The 9229-nt window shown below is 49.3% G+C and overlaps 1 long non-coding RNA gene across 1 annotated transcript; it reads left to right on the forward strand.

The window, feature by feature from the left end:
* Positions 1-1945: 1945 nt before the first annotated feature.
* On the forward strand, positions 1946-6740 carry LOC116075236. Its single transcript, XR_004112475.1, has 5 exons — positions 1946-2052; positions 3613-3719; positions 4114-4240; positions 6207-6277; positions 6617-6740. It is a non-coding gene; the product is annotated as an uncharacterized LOC116075236 (long non-coding RNA).
* The last annotated feature ends 2489 nt before the right edge of the window (positions 6741-9229 follow it).

Genomic DNA, 9229 nt, shown 5'->3' on the forward strand with positions numbered 1-9229 from the left:
GGTGGCTCACACAGTGAATCCTAGAACTTGGGAGTTATAGGGAGGTGAATTTTTTGTGAGTTCAAGGCCAGCCTGGGCAACATAGTGAGTTCTAGGTCAGAGAGGGCTACATGGTGAATTCTAGGCCCTATCTTTAAGAAAAAAAAATGTAATAAGGCTGAAGATGGCTCTAGGGGAAAAGGTACTTGCCATCAAGCCTGATGACATGAGTTCAATCCCAGGAGGGGAGAGAGAGGACTTTTGGAAGTCTTCTTCTGACCTCTAGACACGGTGGCATGAGCCCTCAAGGGAAGTAGGGTCATCTTGGAAATGGATGCTGATAAACTGCTAAAGTTGTGGATTCATTGTTACCCCATAGATCCTGACACAGAGAGACACGAAGGTGTTTGTTTATCTGTTTCAGATAAACGCCCTTGGTAGACAGCACGTTTAAGGCTAACCTGGTCTATGTGAGACCCCATCTCAAAAAGAGAAAGGGGTCTGGGGAGCTGGCTCCAAGGTGGAAGCATGAACTACCACTCTAGAGGACCTGAGTCCCAAGAGCCCACAGCGGACAGCTCACGAGTGCCTGTAACTCCAGCCGCCGGGCATGCACCATCTCTAGCCTCCAAAGACGCTCGCACTGCTGTGCAAGCACACACATGCACTTACACACAGAGAAAATTATAATGGTTAAAAAAAAAAAATCAGTCTTTAACAATAGAAAGGACAAAGGAAAGTAACTTCCAGGGATGGAAGATACAATGGAAAAGAGCTTTTCAGAGAGAGGGAGAACTGTCACTGTCACGGGGCTGGTGTGGGGCGAACCGTGGGGTGGGGGTGTGTTTAACCCGTGTGTGGCTCCTGCTGTAACAAGTGAGGGAGGTTCCAGGGACTAGACACCTGCCACCGTGCTTACCGCCATGGGCTGTGTGCCCTCCGTGCGCTGGGCTCCTGCCAGGCATTTACAAGCATTGCCTAGTCTGTTTATCTTGGAAAGTACCTTGATGCCGGACACTGTTCTTTAAATGGATGGTGTCACGGCAGCTCGTGACAACCCCATGTGATCTCGATATGGGGCCGTTGTTATTGTCCTCATGGGGCGGCCAAGGCATGGGTAATAATTCATATCCCTGACAGCTGACCTGGCATGTTCCTTATTAATTAATTTATTAATTAAATAATTTATTTATTGCTGGGCGGTGGTGGCGCACGCCTTTCATCCCAGCACTTGGGAGACAGAGGCAGGCGGATTTCTGAGTTCGAGGCCAGCCTGGTCTACAGAGTGAGTTCTAGGACAGCCAGGGCTACTCAGAGAAATCCTGTCTCGAAAAACAACAAAACCAAAACCAAAATTATTTATTTATATGTGTGTGTGACAAACACAGAAACTTTCCAGGTTCTGGAAATTTCTAGAGTCTGGCCCCTGGGGCGACTCCACACGTGCACACACAGAGATGTGCGTGACAGAGCTTTGCACTGGCCGATGCTCAAATTATCCTGTAAAACCCACTAAACGTAGAGCTGGGTATGGTTTCTCAGACCAGAATTCCAGCATCTGGGAGACTTAGGCAGGAGAGTTGTAGTCCAAGGCTAGCCTAGGCCACAAGAACTTATCTCAAAAAAAAAAAAAGGGTGGCATGGGGGCTGGCAAGATGGCTCAGAGAGCACAGGCATTTGTGGACAAGCACAGAAACCAAAGTACAGTCCTTAGGACCCACAAGATGGGAGAGAACCAACTCCTGCAAGTTGTCAGCAATTTCCAGCAGGTAGGAGGGACAAACATTCTTCCGTGGCCTTCTCCTTCCAAACACAAGAGAGCTATCACCAACCTTACTTTATTTTAGACGATCTCATTTTATTTGAAAATACGCATGTGCATGTAGGATGTGCACACAGGTGCAGTGTCTGCAGGAGCCAGTAGAGGGCGCACTGTATTCTGAAGCCGGAGTTACAGGCAACTGTAGGAACAGAGGATGCTGGGAAGCAAACTTCGGTGCTCTACAAGAGCAGGAAACACTCAGCTGAGGAGCCACCTCTCCCGCCCGTTATATATAGACAGCAACTCCATAGGTAGGCTTGGCTGGCCTAGCATTCACTGTGTGGCCTCAAACTTGTGGCAATCCTCCTGTTTCTGCCTCCTGAGTGCTGAGCTTCAAGGCAAGCCCTACCTTAACCAGCTTATTTGTTTCTAAGTGTGTATATGTATGGTGTGTGTGTGTGTGTGTGTTCGTGAGCGCACTTGCGCTTGTGTTTGCATATGTGTGGGTGTCCTGCGCATGCAGGTACACATTCATGCGTGTGCCCATGCATGCATGTTGGGCCTCGGGTGTCACTTTTCACCTTATACCTTGAGGCCAAGCTCCCACTCAACGCAGACCTGGCTGATCCAGCCATTCTTGCTAGCCAGCTCTGTAGTGAGAATTCTGGAATTTTTATTTCTTTTAAAAAACACAGAACTATTATAAGAATCTGTTTTCATTTTAATCCCAGGTGCGGCGGGATGTGGGGCTACCTCGGACTGTCCCCAGCAGCTGACTAGGATTTGCCTTGTGCTCTGGGAGAGGCATGGTTTTGCCAGCTTCAAAACCATGATTTGTGATCGTGTGACATTTGGAATTCTGGGAACTTTTCAGAGGATGTATAAATGCTAGGGCCCCCGAGATGCAGGGTTGGTGGCTGTTGGTCATTGTTGAGCGGGGTGGGGAGGGTGGTTGTGGTTTGTTAGTCATGCTCAAAGATGAAACAAAAGGAAAGAATTAGATTCAAGATTAGAGTTAGATTCAAGGATTTCTCTCTCTCTCTCTCTCTCTCTCTCTCTCTCTCTCTCTCTCTCTCTCTCTCTCTCTCCTCTATCTCTCCTATCTAGTGATTAGGTGTGAAACTAGGAAGATGGAGGGTGGGAAAAAACCCATAAAGTAGCAAAAACTAGCTACACAGCTTGCCCCAGGATCTCTCTTCCCTCTATATTCTTGGATTCCAGGAGCCCCCTCCCCCCATGCCTACTGGGCTTTGATGTAAGCAATTGTCTTAGTTAGGGTTTTACTGCTGTGAACAGACACCATGACCAAAGCAACTCTTTTGTTGTTGTTGTTGTTGGGGTTTTGTTTGTTTGTTTTTCGAGACAGGGTTTCTCTGTATAGCCCTGGCTGTCCTGGAACTCACTCTGTAGACCAGGCTGGCATCGAACCCAGAAATCCGCCTGCCCCTGCCTCCCAAGTACTGGGATTAAAGATGTGTGCCACCACCGCCCAGCTAAAGCAACTCTTATAAGGACGACATTTACTTGGGGCTGGCTTACAGGTTCTGAGGTCCAGTCCATTATTATCAAGGTAGGAACATGGCATCATCCAGGCAGGCATGGTGCAGGAGGAGCTGAGAGTTCTACATCTTCATCTGAAGGCTGTTAGGACAAGACATGACAGCTAGGATGAGGGTCTTAAAGGCCGCACCCACAACGACACACCCACTTCAACAAGGTCACACCCTCTCCAACAAGGCCGCACCTCCTAACAGTGCCTCTCTCTGGGCCAAGCATATTCAAACCACCACAGCAATACAGATCTGATTTCCAGTCCTTGCCTTTGTGTAGAAAGTGTTTTAACCCATGAACCTTCTCTCTGGCTCCTCTAGAACGTTCTTCACCCCGTTGTCCCTGCCACATCTTGGGCTTTTCTTGTAGGCGGCCATGTTGATACTGATGGCGCGTGTGCGTCAAGGATCCTAGAGGCAACAGCCAGGTTAGTCAGCTTTCACAACCACGTGGGTAGCCTCAGGTAACAGGAAAAAAAGACTTAGCCAGACTCACGGTTTTGAACTCCCGGTCAGTGGATGGATAGAGCTGTTGGCTTTCAGGCCTCAGGTGGTGGGCGGCGCACCATGACTCCCCGGTTTTGATGGCCTAGTACTGAGGTATGGAAAAGGAGAAGGGGGAGGTACTGAATCCAGCAGTCCTCTCTGATGGCACACTGCCAATGACCCATGACCCCCCCACTAGGCCCCGCCCCGCCCCTTAAGGGTTCCACAACTTCCCAGCAATGCCAGGGAACCAAACCCCAGCCCAGCCTGTCTTTGCTTGTCTCCAGTCCCTCACCTCCGTGTTTGTTCTGGCTTTTTATTCAAACGTCCTCTCAGAAACTCTAAGGAACCTATTGGGACTCTTATCAAAGTGCAGTTGGCAGCCTGAGACACAGACCTGAACATACTGTGCTCCAACCCCATCGCCATCTGACTCCTGATGCTAGCAAGAGCTGTCCATCAGGTCAGCTTATAGGAACGTATGGAGGGGAGGCGGGAATATTCTTTGGTTGATGATTGATGTAAGAGGCACTACCCCTGGGCAGGTAGCCCTGGGTTATATAGGAAAGCCGACTGAGCAAGCCAATAAGCAACACCCCTCCGTGGCCTCTGTAGGATGCCAGGAAATAAGACTGGGGACCCTCAGCTCCCAAGCGGCTCTTAGAGGAAAGGCCTTGCAGTTTAAAGCCACGTCCACCAGGAGGCGCACAGCCCCTTTGTGTTGGTATGGCGGCCTGCGGGTCTGCGGGCTCCTGTGGGCCTAGCAGAACTCTTCAGTTCACAAAAGCTCTGCAGGAGGGCTTCCAGGCCCTGGAGGGTCAGCTCAGTGACCGGAAGCTTAGTGGGCGAGGTGAGAGATAGACCACAGGTCAGAAACTTCTGTGATACTAAGCTGAAGAGAAACTTCAAGAAACAACATGTTCATTTATGTCATGAATACTTCCTGTGCGTCTATCATACACTAGACATTGTTCTAGGCGGTGAGGACACAGAGGAGAGCATCCAGCACGGGGGAGGCTGAGGCAAGAGGCTCACAGGTTTCAGGCCAGCCTGTGCTACATATGGAGTCCCTATTTCAAAACAACAGCAAAGAGAAATGGAAAGAAAGAGAATGTGGGGACCAGAGAGGCCACCAAGAAGGAACGAAGAATCGAGTTCAGATTGTAACGGGAGCGGTAGTGAGTGCTAAGGAGGAAATACCACGGGGCCAAGTGCCAGAGCTGGTCATGTGTGTGCCATGTGCCCTAAGAGGCGTAAAGCTCTGTAAAATGCTACCAGCACCAACTCTTCCTGCAGCCTCTGGTCCCCTTCCACTTGGCCTGTGGTTCCCCACAAGTGACAGATGCTATTGTTCGTTTCCATAGCAACCAGTCAGATGTGGTCCTACTGAGTGTGCACTGTGGTCAGAAAGGCTGGGGGGAAGAGACCATTGTCCATGGCCAGGTCTCCCCTCCCCTTCCCAGTGGGAAATCACAAGCTAATAGAAACAGCACTTGAGAGACCGAGGCAGGTGGGTTGCATATTTAAAGCCAGCCTGGGCTACATACAGAGAGAGTTTCAAAAACTTGGGCAGAGTGTGTAACTCACCAGGGCCTTGTCTGTCTCCTGCACAGCACATGAATAAATAGACAGTGGCAGTTTCTAAGTTCATTAACCCCACGGATGTCCCAGTTGAGGAAACACAAAGCTGGGGGAGTGGAGTACCTGGGAAGTCCCCTGGCTTCTGTTGTGACTCTTGAATTCTCAGCAGTTCTGAGCAGGCAGCCATTTCCCAGTCAGATCAAGTTCAGGTGCTCAGGCTGGGGTACCCGTCAGAGCTCTGGAGTGGAGGGTTGTTGTGGTTGGCACGTGGCATGTGAATCACCAGGAAGCCTCAGAGATACCTGACTAGCTGATCAACACCACCCCTAACCTCCAGCATCAGGGGTTCCCCAGGTGGGGAAAGATCAGAGCCACCGCTGGAACTCAAGGGGTCCAGCATTCTACAGTCACCCAGGACCCTTTCGAGCTTCAGAACAGACCATGCCTACCCCAGGGTTTTTGAACTTGAAAGTGATTTGCATTAAGGTCACATTTTCAGGGCAGACGGTGACTCATGGACTCAGGTCTTATCAGTTACCCAATGAGAGAAAGGACTTTGACAACAGGTCTGACCTGAGCCAAGGGCAGAAGGTCCCCAGTGAAACAGAGAAACCGGGGCTGGATATGTGGCCCAGCTGGTAGAGTTCTTACCTAGCGCTCAGGGGCTGGGCATAGAGGTCTAAATAAATCTGCCATCCCAGCATTCTGAGACTCTGAGGCAGGAGGATCACCAAGTTCAAGGAAATCCTCAGTAACAGGGCAAGTTCCAGGCTAGCCTGGGCTACTGTGCCTTTATTTTGAGCAGGGAGTTATCTCTGACATGCTCATTTGTCCACCCTACTCTGCAGACAAGGAGACATGTCCACACCAGAACCCCACTACCGCGATGTCACCTCAAGGCCTCATCAGCTGAAGCCAGGTAGCCTTGTCTCACTCAGTACATGCTGTTTCTAACCCTCTTGACGTTCATTCAGGGGCTGCTGTTAGCCAGCAGGTGGGGGAAGAGACCCTCTGAGGACTGGGTAGCTTGAGGGGGCTCCATCACCTCTGCCCATCCTTGCAGCCAGAAGTTGGCATGTGACACGCCAAGGACCCCCACCCCTTCTGAGTGGATTTACTACCTCTATGGAACTACCCTCTTCATCCAGCTTGGAGGTCTTCTATGGATGGCTTGAGTTCCCTCTGGCTTTTGGTAGATTCTGACAGGCCCTCCTCTGGCCAAAGTATCATTCCTAGTTTCTCTTAAATGACTCCACAGGTTGGCCACACTCCTTTCATTAAGACCCAGTTTCTTGGGGGCTGGTGAAATGGCTCAGCGGTTAAGAGCACTGACTGCTCTTCTGAAGGTCCTGAGTTCAAATTCCAGCAACCACATGGTAGCTCGCAACCATCCGTAATGAGATCAGATGCCCTCTTCTGGAGTGTCTGAAGACAGCTACAGTGTACTTAAATGTAATAAATAAATAAATCTTAAAAAAAAAAAAAAAGACCCAGTTTCTCCTGCCCGCTATTCCAGCCACACAATCTTTCCAAGTTTCTTCTATCCTGGACCATTTATGCCTGCTCCTGCTGTCACAGCTCTAAGGACAGGCAGCATTACTGGCCACTTCTCCACACCCATACTCAGGGCTTTTTAAATATACTGTTTTGTTGTTGTTGGTTTGGTTTTTTTTTTGTTTTTTGGTTTTTTTTTGTTTGTTTTTCGAGACAGGGTTTCTCTGTGTAGCCCTGGCTGTCCTGGAACTCACTCTGTAGACCAGGCTGGCCTCGAACTCAGAAATCCGCCTGCCTCTGCCTTCCAAGTGCTGGGATGAAAGGTGTGCACCACCACAGCCCTGCTAAACATACTTATTAGTAGAATCTCTCAACGACCTACCATGGAAGGGCCACCTCTTTCCTGCTGTGACCCACACAGGAAGGTTGGGAATCCAGGCCCTGGGCAGGGCCTTCCCACACGGAGGACACAGAATCTAGGGTAGCCAATATCACTGTCTATTTGCTTTCTGCTTTGCCAGTCTCTCTGCATGGGCAGCTTGTATGACCCTGGGCCTCAGTTTCCAGCTGTTTCGGGCTCCTTTGTGTGATATGAGCGGGCTGCACACCGGGAATCTGTTTAACCGACAGAGGCAAACGGCGTCTCTGCTTCTCTGAGATTTCTGGCTGCCCATCTGTGGGCTCCAGAACAGATTTCTTCTCCCTCTGGGACCAGGAAAGAGCTCATCTGTGGTCTGCAGCCTGACACGCGCCCCTCAATTTCCCATCCAAACCTCTTCATCCCGGGCTCTGCCCTTTCACGATTCTGTGTGATAAATTAGCCTAAGATAGTGCTTTGAGGTGTGACTATGAACCAGTTCCCTCAGACTTCCCCTGGGCACAGCAAGCCCTCTAAACATTGGGTCATCTTGTCCGGTAGTGGTGGAGCACACCTTTAATCCCAGCACTTGGGAGGCAGAGGCAGGCGGATTTCTGAGTTCGAGGCCAGCCTGGTCTACAGAGTGAGTTCCAGGACAGCCAGGGCTACACAAAAAAACCCTGTCTCGAAAAACAAGCCAAAAGCCAAAAGAAAAAAAAAATTGGGTCATCTCTCCAGTTCTGGTCCAGAGGGATTTTTCTAAAGGGGGGGCTGATGGTGGCTGCCCTTTGCAATGAGATGAGGTATAAAGCGGTGGTGGGTCTGGTCTCCTGTCCCAGTGAGTTAACCCCAGTGATGCTCTTCTTGTGTAAATTGACTGGGGTTGGGGGGAGGGGTCTCTCCTTTGCCATGGAGAGGGAGGGCTCTACTTTCTAAGGAGTAGGTAATATGTTTATTCCCATTATTGCTTGGTGCCTTTCAAGTTCCCTCCCAAGTCTTTTCTCCCACTCAGTCCTGTGAACTAGCAGTTTCCCAGGAGAGAGGTGTCCTCTGCCTGGGATGAGACAGAGGGATTGCTGCCTTGAAACTCAGGTTTAAGTGGGAGGAGTCAGGTCATCCCAGAGATGATTAAAGTTTCTTCCCTGGCCAAGGCTAAAGGCCTGGCATTTGAATGAGGGTTTTATCTCTAATCCATAGATCAAGAGTTAAAGAGTTGGGTAATCCCAGCATTTGTGAGGCTGAGACAGAGGTTCCCTGCCAATTTGAGACTCTGTTTCAAAACAACACTAAGAGTTTATACATTGTATCATTGAAAAACAAAGCTCCAGCTGGGCAGCGGTGGCCTTTAATCCCAGCACTTGGGAGGCAGAGGCAGGCGGATTTCTGAGTTTGAGGCCAGCCTGGTCTACAGAGTGAGTTCCAGAACAACCAGAGTTAAACAGAGAAACCCTGTCTCAGAAAAACTAACCAACCAACCAACCAACCAAACAAACAAACAAATAAAAAGGGCTGGTGAGATGGCTCAGTGGGTAAGAGCACTGACTGCTCTTCCCAAGGTCCTGAGATCGGATCCCAGCACACATGGTGGCTCACAACCACTCGTAATGAGATCTGATGCCCTCTTCTGGTGCGTCTGAAGGCAGTACAGTGAATTACACCAGAGCGAATGGGGACGGAGCATACTTATACACATAAAATAAATAAATGAAAATAAATCTTTAAAAAAAATAAAAATAAATAAAAACAAATCCCAGCACTCAGGAAGCAGAGGCAGGCAGATTTCTGAGTTCGAGGCCAGCCTGGTCTACAGAGTAAGTTCCAGGACAGTCAGGGATACACAGAGAAACCCTGTTTCAAAAAAACAAAACAAAACAAAAAAAACCAAAATAAAATAAAAATAAAATAAAATAAAAACAAACAAAAACCCAAAGTTCTACTCTGCACCTCCACTGCACGGACTTGGGGGGGGGGAGCCCCTTTAGTCAATTCTTTTTTCTTTCTTTTTTTTTTTTTTTTTTT

The sequence above is a fragment of the Mastomys coucha genome, unplaced genomic scaffold (genome assembly GCF_008632895.1).
Source record: "Mastomys coucha isolate ucsf_1 unplaced genomic scaffold, UCSF_Mcou_1 pScaffold3, whole genome shotgun sequence".
Taxonomy (NCBI): domain Eukaryota; kingdom Metazoa; phylum Chordata; class Mammalia; order Rodentia; family Muridae; genus Mastomys; species Mastomys coucha.